General features: G+C 39.6%; 1 long non-coding RNA gene across 1 annotated transcript in view; it reads right to left on the bottom strand.

Moving 5' to 3' along the window:
• Positions 1-4,176, bottom strand: part of LOC125149440 (uncharacterized) — a 179,041-nt gene extending 174,865 nt beyond the window's left edge. Inside the window, exon 1 of the long non-coding RNA XR_007145914.1 lies at positions 4,007-4,176. This is a non-coding gene — a long non-coding RNA (uncharacterized LOC125149440). The remainder of the gene's footprint in view (positions 1-4,006) is intronic.
• Between the last annotated feature and the right edge of the window lie 16,863 nt (positions 4,177-21,039).

Below are 21,039 nucleotides of genomic sequence, written 5' to 3'. Positions count from 1 at the left end.
GTTTCCTGTGTTGTTAATTTTCAGATGCTTCTGTTATTAACTAGGATGAGTCTGCACCTTAAGGCTAAATACAGTTTTGTTCCTAAAAAATGAGGGTTAATGATAAGAAATAGTGGTGGAATAAGGCACTATCAGGTGCTCCTCCATATCAATACCTTCTGCTAACAAAACTAACTGCAAAGAACATGGCAATCAGAAACTCTGCTAAACCCATTCAAACAAAGCAATAGATGAGTGATAAAACCTGATGTGTGCCTACCCATGGTTAAAGGCTACAAAGTAAATTATATCCTATTAATAAAAGTTTTGGCATCAGCAACAAAAGCAGCTGAAATCCTCAAATACTTTGGATGGGGGCTAGAATATGTCTAGATATCACTGAAATCACCACTACATCTTGTACTTCACTGAATGTCAGTAACCATTGTCTCTAAGCCACACCAAACTCCTGGGGTTTGTGGCCCCTAGGTGTAGGGGGTAAATGCTACCAGTTAAACAGTAGCAGCCCATCTGTTGTCAGAGCTAACACAATTTAGAGATGATAAAATGTAAGGGAAAACTGTGTGTCTTAGAATCAAGGAAGCTTGGTAAGTTTCCTATAACAGATTTGAGTCTGTCCCTTACCTCCCTTCCCAAGAGCTGGGAATTCTATTTGCCATTCCAGCTGCTGCATAAAATAAGAATTTAGCTACATCTGTTTCTGTGAAACCACTACTATTGATTTCTATATTGCATTTTCCCTGAAGAAACTCATGCCCCTTCTCTCTTTTTCTTTTTGTTATTGTTGTTGTTTTGTTTTGTTTTGTTTTTTGGTTGTTGTTCCCTGTGTTCTCAATTATTCCAAACTCCCTTACAGATATCACAATTGCATTCTTTAAACAAAGAGGATGTTCTATAATAATAATAAAATAAATAATACATGTGTCATTTTAACTTACATATTTTAACCTCTTTAAATACTTTTGAGAAGTTTTTTAAATGCCTGAAAAACCAGTTAAGAGTATAGATACTATATTATTAATCTTGAGTGTGATAAACCAGCTGCAATTCAGAAATATGGGTTGTTCCTTAGAACCTTCTGTAAATCCTCAGAAGTATCATACACAGAACTTAAAAGTGCAAAACAGAAAATTCACTCTATTGAGAATGTCCACAGGATTGATTTCACCCAATTTGGATTTTGCACATGCTGAATGATCAGAGTGTCATTAAGTACCTTAAAAAGCAAGATGAAGTATTCATTAGTTGCCTTATATTGCATCTGTGCTGTTACTTGGGAAGGAAAAAATTGAGTCTGATAAAGATAAGAAACCAAAAAGGAAAAGGAGGAAGAGCAAGGGAGGAAACAGAAAGGGGAAAAAGAAAAAAGGGAAGGAGAAAAGGAGAGTAGAAGAAAATAAGAGAAATGAGAGAAAAATAAGAGAAAAGATTATTTTGGTGAAACAATGGATAGGTTTTCCTAGAACTTTAATTTCCCACGGTTTGCAATTCTACTTTTACCGAACAAAAGAACTTTACAGTTTATATATTTGAAATGTCCACTAGGCTGCCAGCAAAGGCCGTCTTCTGGTCTGTGTATGCCCTCAGCACTATGCACATAGCAGTGGCCAGGCTCATGGGTGATGACTCACTACTAAGTGCATACATTTTCTGTTAGGCTTATTTCTTATTTATGAAAAATCTGTTAGATGTTTGTTTAGTCATTATTGGGGATTATTCACTTGGTGTCTTTTAAAATATTCATGAACATTTTTGTTTTTGAAAGTGAGAGTAAAATAGCAAAACAGGCAGAGAACATTTGAAGAAAGGAGAGAAAAGAAAAAAAAAGATGAACTCTCAACTACAGGAGAGATGGAGTGAATCTGAAGGAACCAGTTGTCACAATGTGCGAAGAAAAGTATCAAGTCAGTTATTGAAGGCTTTATTCTGAAAAGGAGCTCAGTATAAGCTGACATGAAACCAGAGAAATGAAAAGTACTTGGGAAAATAAATAAGCTGAAGGAAAAATAAAGGAACTAATATTCAGTGAAGTTGTCATTAGAATAATTCTTAAAATATAAGAATTCCAGAGCTGGATGGGCTCAGGCCACTGATCAAAACTTTCATCTTTAAAAAAGGAAATAAACTGCTCGCTGTCCCAGCTGGCACCAGATACTGTGCAGCTAGGGGTTTGTGGACCCTACATCAGCACAGTGGCACTGAGGAATTGAGAAGCATGTGGATCAGAGCTTCCCAAATGTTACTGTGTGTGAACAAACCATGGAGATATTTTTTAAATGTAGATTCTGATTCATAGGTCTGAGATGGAGCCTGAGTCTGTGCATTTCTAACAAGCTGCCATGGGAGGCCAAGGCTGCTGGTCCGCAGACCACGCTGTAAGTAGCAAAGTCTATGACAGAGTTTCTCAGAGTTTGGTCCAAGGACATATGTGCTAGAATAATTGTGGTTGTTAAAATTCTGTCTTCTTTTTTTTTTTAAGTTTACTTATTTTGAGAGAGACAGAGACAGTGCAAGTGGGGGAGTGGTAGAGACAGGGGAAGAGAGAGAGAATCCCAAGCAGGTTCCATGCTGTTAGTTCAGAGCCCTACAGAGGGCTCATACTCATGAAACTGTGAGATCATGACCTGAACCGAAACCAATAATCAGATGCTTAACTGACTGAGCCACCCAGGTATCCAAAAATCCATATTCTTGAGCTCCACCACAAGCCTGTAGAAATGCTGAGACAATAACAACTATATCCTAAATTGTCTTTAAATATCATGTATTTACATTAAAAACAATAAGACACATAACCTAACATTTAAATCTCTTTTCATTCCTCTATTTTAGCCTATCATTTATTTCCCTTCTTTTTTGATCAGTTTTCTTTGAATTATCACCTTGAAAAGTTTAAAGCTAAAAAAATAAATGATAATAACATAAATGAATAAAAATACCCTCTCCCCTTGTCAGTTGATGACTTAAGTCCTTGTATATGTTCCCCTGTCCAATCCTTGCCACTATTCCAATTTGTCAGAAACAGGTCACCATGTTTTATGTCTGAGAATGCACTATCCCCAGGGATGCTGATTAAGGATGAAATTCCAGGTTCCAAAATAGCCAATCTCAAATTCACTACACCAAATTTCATTTTCCTGAATCACTAAAATGCATCTTATCTTGATATCCTGAAATGCCGTAAATCTTACTGTCCCTTAAAAGCAGACTACTCCTCTCAACCCTTTCTGCTCCTTACTATTATTAGCATTTTTATTACTGTTGTTAATATCATTTTTAGCTCACATTGGGTTCTGGCTATGTGCCAAACACAGTGCTAAAACACTTCTATACACTGTCTTAATCCTTGCCCCACAATGAAAAAAATACAAACTGAATCTATTCCTACTTTATAGATGAAGAAAGAAATGTTAAGAACATTATTTAGTTTACTCAAAGGTCACACAGCTAGAAGAAGATGGATGAGCCTGAATTTGAACTCAAAACATCAACTAGTCACCTCTATTATACTTCCCATCATTACTTACCCCAATCCTGAATTAAATTTCTTAAAAGCATTGATTTTTTTAAAAAAATATTTGAAAGGATTGCTTATTTTCAGAACTTCAGCAGCCATCTAACTAAATGCTAATATCCCTATCCATTTCTGTTAATATGTTATATTTAAATGAAAGGTTTACTAAAAACAAAAGCCCTCATCTTCTCCCACACTGATGCATAGCTGAGAAGGGCATTTTAATACTGACTTGCTCACATTGGGAGTGCAGCAGATACTGTTAATATGTCTCAGTTTTCAAGTATTTCCAAAAATAATGGGAAAGAGTGATGCAATATTGTCATTGTTTCAAGGAGAAAAAATAAAGACAGTGTATGGGTGTGCTGATGTTTATACATAATGTTCAACATTAACCTACCACCTGATAAGCTGGTCTTGAATAGTTCTCCACATGAACTCATGCATTAAGTAGATGTTTGAACTCTGTTGGTAGTTTTAATTAGTACTCACCCAGCAAATACAAGATCTTTATGTTTCTTAGATCACCAGCTCTGATTACAGGATGAAAGCTAAACAGCTTCTTTGACCAAATTGCATCTTGGCAGTTAGAGATGTGATCCACTTCCCGATGATCATTTCAAAGCCCATTAAAATGAAGAAAATCAAGAGGGTGATGTTCATTTGAGACTGTGGAAACAAAATCATTTCTTGCTCTTAGATGCACTGACACTGTATTTACAAAGACAAATATACAGTAATAAGACTCATGCCCTGAACACAAGACAGTAATGTTTCTCAAATAAATGACAACTTTGTTCATGACTTGCATGAAATCATAGTTCTTTCATCTGTATTTTCTTATTTTCAGTTGAAAATGTAACTACTAGCTGACAAATGTCAAGCTTTTAGTTTCCCTTGGGTAGAGAACTAGATTTGCCAGTTCTTGTGTTATATTTACCTTTGAAATATTTTTTCCATCTTTCAAGGTAAATTCTTCATAGATATCTTAAATGATGTAAAGCATATTTGCTACTCTTTCAAGAATAGGTAGAAATGTTTGTGGCTAGCTGACTAATGAAACATTATTCTTTTAAAAACTACTTTCACACTGCTGAATATTTGAAGAAGAAAACTCAGAAATTAAATATTTCTGCAATTGGACCCCTTGAATCCATAATAGCAATAGGAAAAAAAAAGACAAAAAACATTCACTTATAATTTGATCACAGTTTTCACTTGAATTTATTTTCCATTATTGTCACCTGGATCAAATAAATTCACGGGTTTTTATTTACATATCAATAAAAAATCATTCCTACACTTTCATTTAATTGCAACAAATTACAAATTAGAGGCCATGAAAACACATAATTGTAAAACATGTTAAAACATGATCTTTAAAAAATGTACTCAAACCTAAAAATCTTACTGTAGTATCCCCCAAACCATATGTAATGAATGAGAGAGAATCAGAAGTGTGTTTTAGCAACTATAAAATATCTTGAACATTAAAACTTAATGGTGTGATTTTTCTTCAATATGAAAAGAAATGATGTGCTTTCTAGGTTGTAAGGAAACAAGAAGCTACAAAAGAACATTAAGAACTATATCCATATATATTTTATGTGGAATTTGCTATCTATAAAGTTTGGATTCAGACATTTCTTAAAGTAATAAAAGGTGATCAGAAACAAACTAAAAAGCAATAACCTTGGCATGTGGGCAGGTTCCCAGGATGGGTTTAGATTAGAGATATGAGAATTTACAACCATACAGTTGTTAGAATTTAATCCAATGTTCTTTTACTCCATCTGTATGATAACAAAATTTTGGAAAAAAGAGTGAAAAATTCAACCGAAGTAGATGAATGTTTTATATACACAATGTCTAATACCTGAAAGGTTCCAAATCCATCCAATCAAAGTTTATTTCATCCATTTACACAAGCCCAATACATTGTTCTACCTTACTGTTAATGTTTCCTAAATAATTTTTAGCAAGTTTCACTTCAAATGAAGAGTACAATCATATCTCTATTTATTGACACTAAGATGGTAATAAGGACAATTGACAGATAATATACTATAGGAAAAAAAAAGATCAAGTTGTAGGCAGATCAAGTTAGGAAACTAAGCTAGAAGACCAGCGTTCAGCAAAATCAAAAAAATCTAAGGCTGAGTTCTCAATGTGTCAAATACATAACACCCCTCTCTTTCTTGCACAAGTTCTAAACCCATTGAGAGGTAAACAGAATGCAAATCAAAATATCACTTTTATTACTGACACAAATATTTGGAGACTGTGATTTAGGACTAAGAATTCTAGGACTTGCCAATACTCTCTGTAACTCTAAAACTTGAGAAAGCCACAAGGAAGTTTAAGCGCACCGAGCACAAAAGCCTAATCTGGGGTAGAAAGAGAAAAAGAGAAAACAGAATCTCCAGTAACATATTAGCTCTGCTCCAACCAAGAAACTTATATCAGTAATTGTCAACCACTTATCAGGAGTCTCCCTCCTGCTCCATGGGACAAAATGTCAGGAAACTTACTCTAGGGAAGTACCTCCACAAGAAGACCTGAGAAGTTGAGAAGTATTTGTTCTGTTAATTCATTTGACCTACAGTCAACCAGGATAGTAGTTATCCCTTTCTAATAGAAGATCAGAAATTATTATGGCAGTTCTATATCAACTTCATAAGCCCTCTTCCCCAATACTAGCCATGATTGTTTTGTGGATCCTCCTGATAACACTGGTAAATAGCACCGAATTTGCTGCTAGAATGTTTTAAAAATGGTCACCAATTAAATTAACTCTAAGGCAATATAATGTCTACATTTCTCATTTCAAGCTATGTCTGGCCACATTCTAACATAGGCCATCAAAGATTTTGCAAGGAGATTAAATAAAAACATCAAGATACACCATTTAAAAAATGCTACCACATGTAAGAGCTATACATTTGAATACAAATTACCTTCCATTGTAATTAATGTCTCTTCCTAGAGAGACATTAATGTCCCCAAATTAAATTTCCTTACAAGTTAAAGTACACATAATTTAAAGTCCAAAACAACTCAATCCAAAATCAAATTGCCTTGCTTCTGTGGGTTTAATGTCCAAAATCATTATAGCACTAAATAAAATTTTCTTGATCTCAAAAGTAAAAGTTCAAAGAAACTAAAATCCAAAATTGTCAAGTTAAAGTTCTATAATCATTATTATCATTATTTCAAAAGCTTTTATTCTTCTCAGGCATAGAGAGAGATGTCTTATTCTGAACCCAAGTATGTTTGAGTTATTTCAGCAGCTGTTGCCTTGGTTATTATCTTTCTTAAGAATGTGTGTGGTTCCAGGGCGCCTGGGTGGCTCAGTCGATTAAGCGTCTGATTTTGGCTCTGGTCATGATCTCACAGTCTGTGAGTTTGAGCCCCGTATTGGGCTCTGTGCTGACAGCTCAGAGCCTGGAGCCTGCTTTGGATTCTGTGTCTCCCATTCTCTCTGCCCTTCCCCCACTCATATTCTGTCTCTCTCGCTCTCTCAAAAATAAATAAACATTAAAAAAAAAAAAAGAATGTGTGTGGTTCCTCAGGACCTCAGAATTAAAATCAGCTTCTCATGTGTCCCATTATTTTAAAATTAAAAAAAAATTGGTGCATATAATATGTTGCACACCCAACACCCAAAGAGTTTAGAAAATACAGCAATCTCTGCCCTCTTCAAGCAGTTAATCCAGGCAAAATTACATCCCCAGAACCCAACCTTTGGTGTTGTAAGTCCTACTGCAGACATTCATGGTAACTGAGGGCAGGAAGGTAAATGGAAAATATTTTCTCCTTTCAGCCTAGTCTGAATGCCAAACTTTTCTGGAATTATTGAACTGAGAATAGGAGGAACACACACCTATGCTGCAACCTCCTCTCTCAGGCCATTGCATTGAGACAACACTGCTTGTTGGCAAACTGAGCACATTTGCAATATTAACAGCCCAAATTTGTTCTTTATCCTAATACGAGCCTACCTCATTTTATTGCACTTCACTTTATGGCATTTTACAGATATTGCAGTCTCTACAAATTAAAGGTTTGTGGCACTCCTGCATCAAGCAAGTCTGTCAGTACCATTCTTCTAACAGCATATGCTCACTTTGTGCCTCTGTGTCACATTTTGGTAATTTTTGCAATTTTTCAAACTTTTTCATTTTTGTTATATTTGTGATGATGAATTGTGATCAGTGATCTTTGATGTTACTATTGTAATTATTTGAGGTGCCATGAACTGTGCCTATATAAAATGATCAAACTTAATAAATGTTGTATGTGTTCTGACTGCTCCACAGACCAGCGTTCCACCATCTCTCCCCCCCCCGCCCCGCCTCAGGCCCCACTATTTCCTGAAACACAACAATATTGATATTAGGCCAATTAATAATCTTACAATGGCCTCTATGTGTTCAGGTGAAAAGGAGAGTCACACATCTCTCACATTAAATCAAAAGCTAGAAATGATTAAGCATTGCGAAGAAGGCATGTAGAAAACCAAGACAGGCTGAAACCTAGGCCTCCTGCGCCAAACAGTTACCAAGTTGTGAATGCAAAGCAAAACTTTTTAAAGGAAATTTAAAGTGCTAACCCAATGAACTTGCAAATGATAAGAAAGCAAAACCAGCCACAACATTCCCTTAAGCTAGAGCCTAATTCAGAGCAAGGCCCTAACTGTCTTCAATTCTGTAAAGGCTGAGAGAGGGGAGCCAGCTGTAGTTGAAAAGTTTGAAGCTAGCAGAGGTTGGTTCATGAGGTTTGAGGAGAGAAGCCATCTCTCTAACATCAAAGTGCAAGGTGAAGCATCAAGTACTGATATAGAAGCTTCAACAAGTTATCCAGAAGACCTAGCTAAGATTATTACTGAAGGTGGCTACACTAAACTAAGTATGTTATTGTATACTTTATAGTATAGTGTAAACATAACTTTTATATGCACTGGGAAACCAAAAAAATTCATTTATTCACTTTATTGCAATATTCACTTTATTGTGGTGGTCTGGAACCAAATCTTTATATGCCTACTAAATTAAAGAAATAAGGTATCATAGAATGAGGGTTCAGGAGGGTTGTGTTAAAAGCCTAGGGTAGGGGCACCTGGGTGGCTCAGGTGGTTAAGCATCTGACTTCAGCTCAGGTCATGATCTCATGGTTCATGAGTTTGAGCCCAATGTCAGGCTCCGCACTGACAACTTGGAGCTTGGAGCCTGCTTCAGATTCTGGTCTCCTTATCTCTCTGCCCCTCCCCACTCATGCGCGTGCACGTGTGTGTGCGTGCTCTCTCTCTCTCTCTCTCTCTCTCTCTCTCAAAAATAAATAAACATTTAAAAAAATTTTAAACCTATGGTAAATGATCTAGAATAGACTCAGATTGACAAACTCTCTTAGAGGGACAGATAGTAAATATTTTAGACTTGTAAGTCATATGGTCTCTGTTATAACTACTCAACTGCTACTGTAGCCTGAAAACAGTCAAAGATAATACCTAAACAAATGGGCATGGCCATGTGCCTATAAATTTTATTTATAAAAACAAGTGGCAACTAAAGCTATAGTTTATTGGCCCTGTAAAGGTTCTGGATGTTACCTCAGTGCTGACATAGGACACATGAAACATGTTCTCATGAAGAACACAAATAGCAATAGATCATGCATGTGCAATTCAAAAACAAGATGAGAAATTCTGGACGATATTGGGAATTTAACCTAATGGGGAGATTCAAAAACATACTCTTGGTCAGTAGCCAGAGGTTATTAAGAATGACCTTCAGGGCGCCTGGGTGGCTCAGTCGGTTAAGCGTCCGACTTCGGCTCAGGTCATGATCTTGCGGTCTGTGGGTTTGTGCCCCGTGTCAGGCTCTGTCCTGACAGCTCAGAGCCTGGAGCCTGTTTCAGATTCTGTGTCTCCCTCTTTCTCTGACCCTCCCCTGTTCATGCTCTCTCTCTGTCTCAAAAATAAATAAATGTTAAAAAAAAAAAAAAAAGAATGATCTTCAATTAGTGTAAGTTCTATGAGAAAAGGAACTCTTGTCTGTTTGGTTTAATGCTATGTCTCTGAGAAGGAAAGCTGGTAAACACAAACAAAAGGGTAAGCCAGATGTCCAAGCCTGTTTATTCCCCTTGCATGCTTTTGGCTTCTGCAATCTTGCTTGCCTCTTGTATCAGCCAGCAGCCAGGAACCTGAAGCATGACTATACTAGTCCCAACCAACCCGGAAGCATATATGTATAAAAGATCAGTAAAAACCAAGCCAGATGCTAAGCCGTTGGAGGTGACTCTGCTGGGCTGGCACCAGTATGAAATAAACAGTCTTTTCTGATTCTCTGACTGCTTGTTGCTTTTCTTTTCCTGGGCTCAGAGTATTTGCTATAACATTTTTGGTGCATTGGCCAGGAAGCCAACACCCACACTGGCCCCTTGAGTCACCATTGTCAGAGGCCAGTGGAGAGGCCACTTATTGCGGGCCCCTGTAATGGAAAGAAAGGCACACCGCCTGTGACTTCACTGGACCCTGACCTTCACTTGGACCAACAATAGTTGGCTACTGCTGTGCTTAAACAGACTCTAGGAGGAATCAGAAAATTCTGCCAGGACAGGACTTCAGATCAGATAAATATCCCCCAGGGACCCAGGACCGAATTCAGGCCCACCCTAGAGGTGGAAGGGGAGCTTGAACACCTCCCAGGTGACAGAATCACCACTTAGGACAGAGAAGTACTGGATGGAAGTATGCGGTCTGTCTGAACATGTGTGTGAGTGCCCATGCTCCATGGTTTCAGCTACAGAGCCTGAGTGGGTCCTACCCTGCAATTCCATGACAACCTCATACAGCTCAAGGCAGAATCAGGTCCACAGAGGCCTGATCCAAGTCAGGGGTTTCTACTGACCTGACAATGCTAAGAGGTGTCTAAATCCCTACAAAGGGAGTGGCCAAGAAGACTAAGTTATCTCTTCCCTCATGTTTGTCCTGAAACATCATACATTGGGAGGGATCCCATCTAGGATATTAGGAGGGGGGAAATTCCTCAAAACCAACTGTTAGAGCCAACTGTCTCTAGTCAGTCTACCTAGAACAGGGACTTTAAGAAATATTCTCAAGCAGCTGCTGAAACTCCCTTTGCTTCAGGAAAATTCCCAGTCTTCTCTGGCCTGACATGGACTGCATATCTCCTCTTGTTGGTAGAAAGGAAAAAAACATGGCATCTATTCATCTATCCAAGCTGACAAGATTTAAAACTGGAAACCCCCTTTCTCTACCTCCTGGTGGCATCTCTCCTCTTCTCCCTTCCCTCCCTCCACCCCCACTCCTGTTTCTGCACCACCTGGGGTGTGGCCTGCATAACTGGCCTCAATGCCTCAGGCACCATTTAGCTCCTCCTCCCACCCTAGATGTTGAGGAGCAAAGACCACCCACTTCAGATTTCCCCACTGGTGCACCAGGTAAAATTAGACAATGGGGAACAAATTGATTAACTTTTAAATGGACACAGATGGAACATATGTGGTATTTAAACAGATTTAAGTTTGTTGGTTTAAGATAGACATATCTTTAGAGTCATCAGCATTAAATATATAAAACTTTTTCCACCTAAGGTTTTCTGAAGGTCAAATAAACTCTTGTTATCGTGTTGCAATTTGTCATCAAAAGGTGATTAAAATGATGGTTAATTTTGTCTGTCTCAGAGTGTTCATGGGTAATTGTTAAGATAGTTTCAGAGGAGTCGGCGGCAAGATGGCGGCTTAGGAGGACGCTGGGCTCACCGCACGTCCTGCTGATCACTTAGATTCCATCTACATCTGCCTAAATAACCCAGAAAACCGCCAGAGGATTAGCAGAACGGAGTCGCCGGAGCCAAACGCAGACGAGAGGCCCACGGAAGAGGGTAGGAAGGGCGGCGAGGCGGTGCGCGCTCCACGGACTGGCGGGAGGGAGCCAGGGCGGAGGGGCGGCTCGCCGGCCAAGCACAGCCACCGAGTCTGGCTTGCAAAAGCGGAGGGGCCTGACGGACTGTGTTCCCACAACAAGCGCGACTTAGCGTCTGGGAGGTCATAAGTTAACAGCTCTGCTCGGAAAGCGGGAAGGCTGGAGGACAAAGGGAGGGAGAGCTGCTGAGCCCCCTGACAACAGAGCTCAGTTTGGTGGGGAACAAAGGCGCTCGCCAGCGCCATCTCCCCCGCCCATCCCCCAGCCGAAATCCCAAAGAGAACCTGTTCCTGCCGGGGAACTTGCTCGCTCCGCGCAAACACCCAACTCTGCGCTTCGGCGGAGCCAAACCTCCGGCAGTGGATCTGACTCCCTCCCGCTGCCACAGGGCCCCTCCTGAAGTGGATCACCTAAGGAGAAGCGATCTAAGCCTGCCCCTCCTGCCCCGGAGCACCTTGCCTACCCACCCCAGCTAATACGCCAGATCCCCAGCATCACAAACATGGCAGGGTGCAAGTAGCCCAGACGAGCCACACCACCCCACAGTGAATCCCGCCCCTAGGAGAGGGGAAGAGAAGGCACACACCAGTCTGACCGTGGCCCCAGCGGTGGGCTGGGGACAGACATCAGGTCTGACTGCGGCCCCGCCCACCAACTCCAGTTATACACTACAGCACAGGGGAAGTGCCCTGCAGGTCCGCACCACTCCAGGGACTATCCAAAATGACCAAGCGGAAGAACTCCCCTAAGAAGAATCTCCAGGAAATAACAACAGCTAATGAGCTGATCAAAAAGGATTTAAATAATATAACAGAAAGTGAACTTAGAATAATAGTCATAAAATTAATCGCTGGGCTTGAAAACAGTATACAGGACAGCAGAGAATCTCTTGCTACAGAGATCAAGGGACTAAGGAACAGTCACGAGGAGCTGAAAAACGCTTTAAACGAAATGCATAACAAAATGGAAACCACCACAGCTCGGCTTGAAGAGGCAGAGGAGAGAATAGGTGAACTAGAAGATAAAGTTATGGAAAAAGAGGAAGCTGAGAAAAAGAGAGATAAAAAAATCCAGGAGTATGAGGGGAAAATTAGAGAACTAAGTGATACACTAAAAAGAAATAATATACACATAATTGGTATCCCAGAGGAGGAAGAGAGAGGGAAAGGTGCTGAAGGGGTACTTGAAGAAATCATAGCTGAGAACTTCCCTGAACTGGGGAAGGAAAAAGGCATTGAAATCCAAGAGGCACAGAGAACTCCCTTCAGACGTAACTTGAATCGATCTTCTGCACGACATATCATAGTGAAACTGGCAAAATACAAGGATAAAGAGAAAATTCTGAAAGCAGCAAGGGGTAAGCGGGCCCTCACATATAAAGGGAGGCCTATAAGACTCGTGACTGATCTCTCTTTTGAAACTTGGCAGGCCAGAAAGAATTGGCACGAGATTTTCAGGGTGCTAGACAGAAAAAATATGCAGCCGAGAATCCTTTATCCAGCAAGTCTGTCATTTAGAATAGAAGGAGAGATAAAGGTCTTCCCAAACAAACAAAAACTGAAGGAATTTGTCACCACTAAACCAGTCCTACAAGAGATCCTAAGGGGGACCCTGTGAGACAAAGTCCCAGAGACATCACTACAAGCATAAAACATACAGACATCACAATGACTCTAAACCCGTATCTTTCTATAATAACACTGAATGTAAATGGATTAAATGCGCCAACCAAAAGACATAGGGTATCAGAATGGATAAAAAAACAAGACCCATCTATTTGCTGTCTACAAGAGACTCATTTTAGACCTGAGGACACCTTTAGATTGAGAGTGAGGGGATGGAGAACTATTTATCATGCGACTGGAGGCAAAAGAAAGCTGGAGTAGCCATACTTATATCAGACAAACTAGACTTTAAATTAAAGGCTGTAACAAGAGATGAAGAAGGACATTATATAATAGTTACAGGGTCTATCCATCAGGAAGAGCTAACAATTATAAATGTCTATGCACCGAATACCGGAGCCCCCAAATATATAAAACAATTACTCATAAACATAAGCAACCTTATTGATAAGAATGTGGTAATTGCAGGGGACTTTAATACACCACTTACAGAAATGGATAGATCATCTAGACACACGGTCAATAAAGAAACAAGGGCCCTGAATGAGACATTGGATCAGATGGACTTGACAGATATATTTAGAACTCTGCATCCCAAAGCAACAGAATATACTTTCTTCTCGAGTGCACATGGAACATTCTCCAAGATAGATCATATACTGGGTCACAAAACAGCCCTTCATAAGTTTACAAGAATTGAAATTATACCATGCTTACTTTCAGACCACAATGCTATGAAGCTTGAAATCAACCACAGAAAAAAGTCTGGAAAACCTCCAAAAGCATGGAGGTTAAAGAACACCCTACTAACGAATGAGTGGGTCAACCAGGCAATTAGAGAAGAAATTAAAAAATATATGGAAACAAATGAAAATGAAAATACAACAATCCAAATGCTTTGGGACGCAGCAAAGGCAGTCCTGAGAGGAAAATACATTGCAATCCAGGCCTATCTCAAGAAACAAGAAAAATCCCAAATACAAAATCTAACAGCACACCTAAAGGAACTAGAAGCAGAACAGCAAAGGCAGCCTAAGCCCAGCAGAAGAAGAGAAATAATAAAGATCAGGGCAGAAATAAACAATATAGAAACTAAAAAAACTGTAGAGCAGATCAACGAAACCAAGAGTTGGTTTTTTGAAAAAATAAACAAAATTGACAAACCTCTAGCCAGGCTTCTCAAAAAGAAAAGGGAGATGACCCAAATAGATAAAATCATGAATGAAAATGGAATTATTACAACTAATCCCTCAGAGATACAAACAATTATCAGGGAATACTATGAAAAATTATATGCCAACAAACTGGACAACCTGGAAGAAATGGACAAATTCCTGAACAACCACACTCTTCCAAAACTCAATCAGGAGGAAATAGAAAGCTTGAACAGACCATAACCAGCGAAGAAATTGAATCGGTTATCAAAAATCTCCCAACAAATAAGAGTCCAGGACCAGATGGCTTCCCAGGGGAGTTCTACCAGACGTTTAAAGCAGAGATAATACCTATCCTTCTCAAGCTATTCCAAGAAATAGAAAGGGAAGGAAAACTTCCAGACTCATTCTATGAAGCCAGTATTACTTTGATTCCTAAACCAGACAGAGACCCAGTAAAAAAAGAGAACTACAGGACAATATCCCTGATGAATATGGATGCAAAAATTCTCAATAAGGTACTAGCAAATCGAATTCAACGGCATATAAAAAGAATTATTCACCATGATCAAGTGGGATTCATTCCTGGGATGCAGGGCTGGTTCAACATTCGCAAATCAATCAACGTGATACATCACATTAACAAAAAAAAAGAGAAGAACCATATGATCCTGTCAATCGATGCAGAAAAGGCCTTCGACAAAATCCAGCACCCTTTCTCAATAAAAACCCTTGAGAAAGTCGGGATAGAAGGAACATACTTAAAGATCATAAAAGCCATTTATGAAAAGCCCACAGCTAACATCATCCTCAACGGGGAAAAACTGAGAGCTTTTTCCCTGAGATCAGGAACACGACAAGGATGCCCACTCTCACCGCTGCTGTTTAACATAGTGCTGGAAGTTCTAGCATCAGCAATCAGACAACAAAAGGAAATCAAAGGCATCAAAATTGGCAAAGATGAAGTCAAGCTTTCGCTTTTTGCAGATGACATGATATTATACATGGAAAATCCGATAGACTCCACCAAAAGTCTGCTAGAACTGATACATGAATTCAGCAAAGTTGCAGGATACAAAATCAATGTACAGAAATCAGTTGCATTCTTATACACTAACAATGAAGCAACAGAAAGACAAATAAAGAAACTGATCCCATTCACAATTGCACCAAGAAGCATAAAATACCTAGGAATAAATCTAACCAAAGATGTAAAGGATCTGTATGCTGAAAATTATAGAAAGCTTATGAAGGAAATTGAAGAAGATTTAAAGAAATGGAAAGACATTCCCTGCTCATGGATTGGAAAAATAAATATTGTCAAAATGTCAATACTACCCAAAGCTATCTACACATTCAATGCAATCCCAATCAAAATTGCACCAGCATTCTTCTCGAAACTAGAACAAGCAATCCTAAAATTCATATGGAACCAGAAAAGGCCCCGAATAGCCAAAGGAATTTTGAAGAAGAAGACCAAAGCAGGAGGCATCACAATCCCAGACTTTAGCCTCTACTACAAAGCTGTCATCATCAAGACAGCATGGTATTGGCACCAAAACAGACACATAGACCAATGGAATAGAATAGAAACCCCAGAACTAGACCCACAAACGTATGGCCAACTCATCTTTGACAAAGCAGGAAAGAACATCCAATGGAAAAAAGACAGCCTCTTTAACAAATGGTGCTGGGAGAACTGGACAGCAACATGCAGAAGGTTGAAACTAGACCACTTTCTCACACCATTCACAAAAATAAACTCAAAATGGATAAAGGACCTAAATGTGAGACAGGAAACCATCAAAACCTTAGAGGAGAAAGCAGGAAAAGACCTCTCTGACCTCAGCCGTAGCAATCTCTTACTGGACACATCCCCAAAGGCAAGGGAATTAAAAGCAAAAGTGAATTACTGGGACCTTATGAAGATAAAAAGCTTCTGCACAGCCAAGGAAACAACCAACAAAACTAAAAGGCAACCAACGGAATGGGAAAAGATATTCGCAAATGGCATATCGGACAAAGGGCTAGTATCCAAAATCTATAAAGAGCTCACCAAACTCCACACCCGAAAAACAAATAACCCAGTGAAGAAATGGGCAGAAAACATGAATAGACACTTCTCTAAAGAAGACATCCGGATGGCCAACAGGCACATGAAAAGATGTTCAGCGTCGCTCCTTATCAGGGAAATACAAATCAAAACCACACTCAGGTATCACCTCACGCCAGTCAGAGTGGCCAAAATGAACAAATCCGGAGACTATAGATGCTGGAGAGGATGTGGAGAAACGGGAACCCTCTTGCACTGTTGGTGGGAATGCAAATTGGTGCAGCCGCTCTGGAAAGCAGTGTGGAGGTTCCTCAGAAAATTAAAAATAGACCTACCCTATGACCCAGCAATAGCACTGCTAGGAATTTATCCAAGGGATACAGGAGCACTGATGCATAGGGCCACGTGTACCCCAATGTTCATAGCAGCACTCTCAACAATAGCCAAATTATGGAAAGAGCCTAAATGTCCATCAACTGATGAATGGATAAAGAAATTGTGGTTTATATACACAATGGAATATTACGTGGCAATGAGAAAAAATGAAATATGGCCTTTCGTAGCAACGTGGATGGAACTGGAGAGTGTGATGCTAAGTGAAATAAGCCATACAGAGAAAGACAGATACCATATGGTTTCACTCTTATGTGGATCCTGAGAAACTTAACAGGAACCCATGGGGGAGGGGAAGGGAAAAAAAAAAAAAAAAAAGAGGTTAGAATGGGAGAGAGCCAAAGCATAAGAGACTTAAAAACTGAGAACAAACTGAGGGTTGATGGGGGGTGGGAAGGAGGAGAGGGTGGGTGATGGGTATTGAGGAGGGCACCTTTTGGGATGAGCACTGGGTATTGTATGGAAACCAATTTGTCAATAAATTTCATAAAAAAAAAAAAAAAAAAGATAGCTTTCAAAGTCTTTGGTAACCTAAAAAATTAAAGTTTTGCTTGCATGATAAACTGAGATTAAATTCATTGGATATTTGAGATAAGAGACTAAAGCAGTAATTACTAGATATAGGTTTGTGCTTCTGACTTGTTACAGAGAAACTAAGGATATTTTGAATCTGTAGGAAAACTTACTTTATGCCTAATGGATTCATAAGTTTGCCATCAAAGAATTCTGATGTAACATAGGGTTCGAAATTGGTTACTACTTAGTTTAACTGGAAACTAAGATTTCTAAGAGTTAAAATTTTGGTAAATGTAGTTAAAACTGATGGAAATAAGGAAAGCAACTCTGTATGTAGAAAAGTAAGAGATGTGAAAAAAGATATAAGGAATGGAAATATATTTTTGTTGAAGGTAAAAGAAAGTAATTTTGTCCCAAATGAGATGGTTATTTGTAGAGAAATGGCTTGGGACAAAATCTGAATGCAAAGGAAAGTTGTAGAAGGTTCATGAAAGGAAATCTTTGGGAAGGAATTTTATGTGTGGTCAGGATGAACTAAGGTTAAAATAAATGGATTTTAAAAGTACACGAGGTTAATATTAAATGTCCTCCTCCTTTGACCCAAGGCTGGGAAAATGATGGCAATACCATTGGTGCTGGCCTCTAAATCCTCCACATTTGTGTTGTTCCTGTTTAGCAGAGGAATAGATGCTTGTGCCATATGAGGGATGGATGATATATGAAGGGCTTTTACTGAGATACATGGGAGCAATTTTACTAAGCTTAGCCCATCGTATGCTGACAATGGATATCCACATGGCTGGAACATATTTACGTGGGCATTGTTGAAAAAGGCAGGGAAATAGACCTTGACTCCGGCCCTTTAATTCCCTCCCTCAATGGCCAGTGATCAATTTGTAAGTTACTGTTGGGCCAAAATAAAATTAGTGCATGCTATGACAACCAGGGAAGTTTTGCTTGGTCACAGCCAATACCCTCAAGATCCTGCAGGAGGGAAATGGAGGGGTAAGAGAAACTGGGGAAGACCAGGTCAACTCTCAGAGGTAAGGTCAAGCCTGGGTAAGAGCAACTATTCCCAGCACCTTGTGAGACCAACAGGGCCTTTGGCTGCCAGTCACATAGCCAGCGAAAAGGCAGCTGGAAGATGAGGTTTCTCTTGGCCAGCTATAGGAAATTGAGATGAGGGAAGCCTTTCTTCCTCTTTCCTACAGATGGGTAATTCCCAACCAAGGCCATTATTCCTTTGGAATGCATTATGATTCATTTTCTTTTGCACAAAGGCTTGGCCCCAATACAAACTGGAGGAGGGAACCTGGCTGCCAGAGGGAAATATCATTGACAATACTATCCCACAGTTGGACTTGTTTTGCAAATGTGATGGGAAATGGGGAGAATTCCCCTATGTTCATTGTTTTGGGGCCTTAAGAAAAAAATCAAAATATATGTAAGCAATGTAAGGTGGATCCTGATTTAATGGCAACCCTTTCTGAAGTCCCGCAAACAGGAGAGGAAACAACTAAGGGCCCCTTGCCTGTATCCAAAGCAGACCTAGAGAAGGAGGAAGGGAAGTCTTCCACCTCAACCTCCTCCTCCTTGGGTCCTGAATCTATATAAAAAGAATGCAATTCTTCTCCCTGCTGCCCACCTTTTCTAGGCCTTCCCTGTAATGTAACAGGAATGTTTCCCTTACAAAAAAACTAGAATGCCAGAAGAAGAAACCTTTACATTACAAGGCTTAAGACAGATAAAAGGAGATCTAGGTAAATTTTCTGATCAGATAAGTATACAGAGGTTTTCAAAACATTATATATGTTTTTGAGTTGACTTGGAAAGATATAATGCTTTGGTTAAATCAGACTCTTAATGAGACAGAAAAATGTGGGGTTCAGGCAGCAGCTAAGAGATATGGGGATGAGCAACTCATTAATTACCATGGGACTGGACATCCTATAGGGAACTTCCAGCTCCCTACTGGAGCTCAGGCAGTTCTACCCCAAGATCCTAATTGAGACTATGATCATCCCATTGGGGAATGGTATTGCTGCCACCTCCAAGCTTATGTTTTGAAAAAACTTAAGAAAATCTAAGATTAAGCCTTTGAATTATGCTAAATAAGCCAATATTTTACAAACACAAAATGAGAGCCCAGTGGCCTTCCTGGAGAGGATGAGGGAGGCTCTCATTAAATATATAGCTATCTCCCCTGACACTCCTAAGGCTGAGATGATTTTAAAGCACAAATTTGTCACTCAATCAACCCTAGATATTCAGAAAAAATGCAAAAATTGGCTGTTGGCCTGGAAGGGTCCCTGGAGGAGCTCTTACAAGCTGTCGACTGGGTATATTACAACCAAGATTAAAATATATATATGAGGGCTTAGTTGTGGCCTTATGTACTATGTCAAACTAGAATTCCCAAGGTCCTGGCATGAAATGCCACTTATGTGGCCATTCAGGGTACTGGAAACAAGACTGCCCTCAGAAGAAACCACAGAAGTCAAAGCCTGGCAAGCCATGCCCTTTGTGTCAGCCAATCACTGAAATCCTGAATGCCCTCAGAGACCTCTATCTGTGAGGGCTCAGATAACCAGTGTCCCTGGAAGGGATTGATGGGACCTTGGGCTCCTCGGGGTGGCTCCCGGAACCAACTATCTATTGGAAGTCCAGAGCCTCAGGTAACTCTGACAATTCATGTAGCTAGAAAGCCAGTTCACTTCCTTCTTGATATCGGGGCCACCTTTTTTGTCCTCCTTTCCACTCCAGGACAACTATCCAAATGCCAGCATGACGATTAGAGGCATCTCTGGAAAACTTCTAACTAAATTTTTCTTTCAGCCCCTGGGATGTACAGGGGAAACTTAATTTTTTCTCATTCTTTCCTGATAATGCCAGAGAGCCTTACTCCCTTGCTAGAAAGGGACATTATAACTAAATTAGAGACTATAGTGCTACTAACTCTAGGACAGATAAACAATTATGTGAGTTTTTGGGAATTACTAGATATTATAGGCTGTGGATGCCAGGGTTCAGAAAATAGCTCTCCTGCTATATCAATTATTAAAGGAGACTCAATCCCACCTACTCTCCTAAGAAAATAAACTGGGGTCTAAATAACGGATACTGACTCTAGCCCTTGGGATGATTACAAACAGAGCTGGGGCAATTACTGTTACTAAGCTTACAGAACTAAAAGATCATTAAAGCACTGCATCAGGCCTTTCATTTACGGAGAGATAAAATTTATCAAATGGCCCAAAGGATGTTTACTAAAAAAAAATTTGTCAAGGATAGCTCAGCCTGTGAGGTATGATATAACAGTCGCCTTGACTCTTTCTCTAATAGGACTCCCAGCTCTTGCAAGTTTTACAATTCTAAATAAAACAAACTGCCTGCTTATACTCCACTAAACTATAACACCTCACAATAATTGGATGATTTAAAAAATAAGGAAAGTTAGGGCCAAACTCTTGGAGAACAGAGCCACCAGTGATTACTTACAGCTCCTCCATCACCTGGGTTATGAGAGATTTCTTGACATACGTTGTTTCAATATAAATGATAATTCTCACAGAGTTTTAGAACTAATAGATTACATTTGGAAATAATTGGACAAACTTAGGGTCTCTCCTAGATTGTTTGACTGGTTTGGGAACTGGGGACATTACCTTAAGATGCTATCTTGCTGGGCAATATAATCTTTGTGTTTTTCTCTTTGTGTCTGCTAATTTTTATGCTGCGTCATGCCTGCCAGCCTTCCTGCAGAACCATACTGTGAGCCACTCAACCTACCCTTGGGTGTATCTAACTGCTGTATCCCCACACCGTCCTTTATCAGTTTG

The sequence above is a fragment of the Prionailurus viverrinus genome, chromosome D3 (assembly GCF_022837055.1).
Source record: "Prionailurus viverrinus isolate Anna chromosome D3, UM_Priviv_1.0, whole genome shotgun sequence".
In the NCBI taxonomy this organism is placed as follows: Eukaryota; Metazoa; Chordata; class Mammalia; order Carnivora; family Felidae; genus Prionailurus; species Prionailurus viverrinus.
Note: the sequence above shows the minus strand (reverse complement) of the source record. Positions and strands in the feature narration are given on the sequence as shown.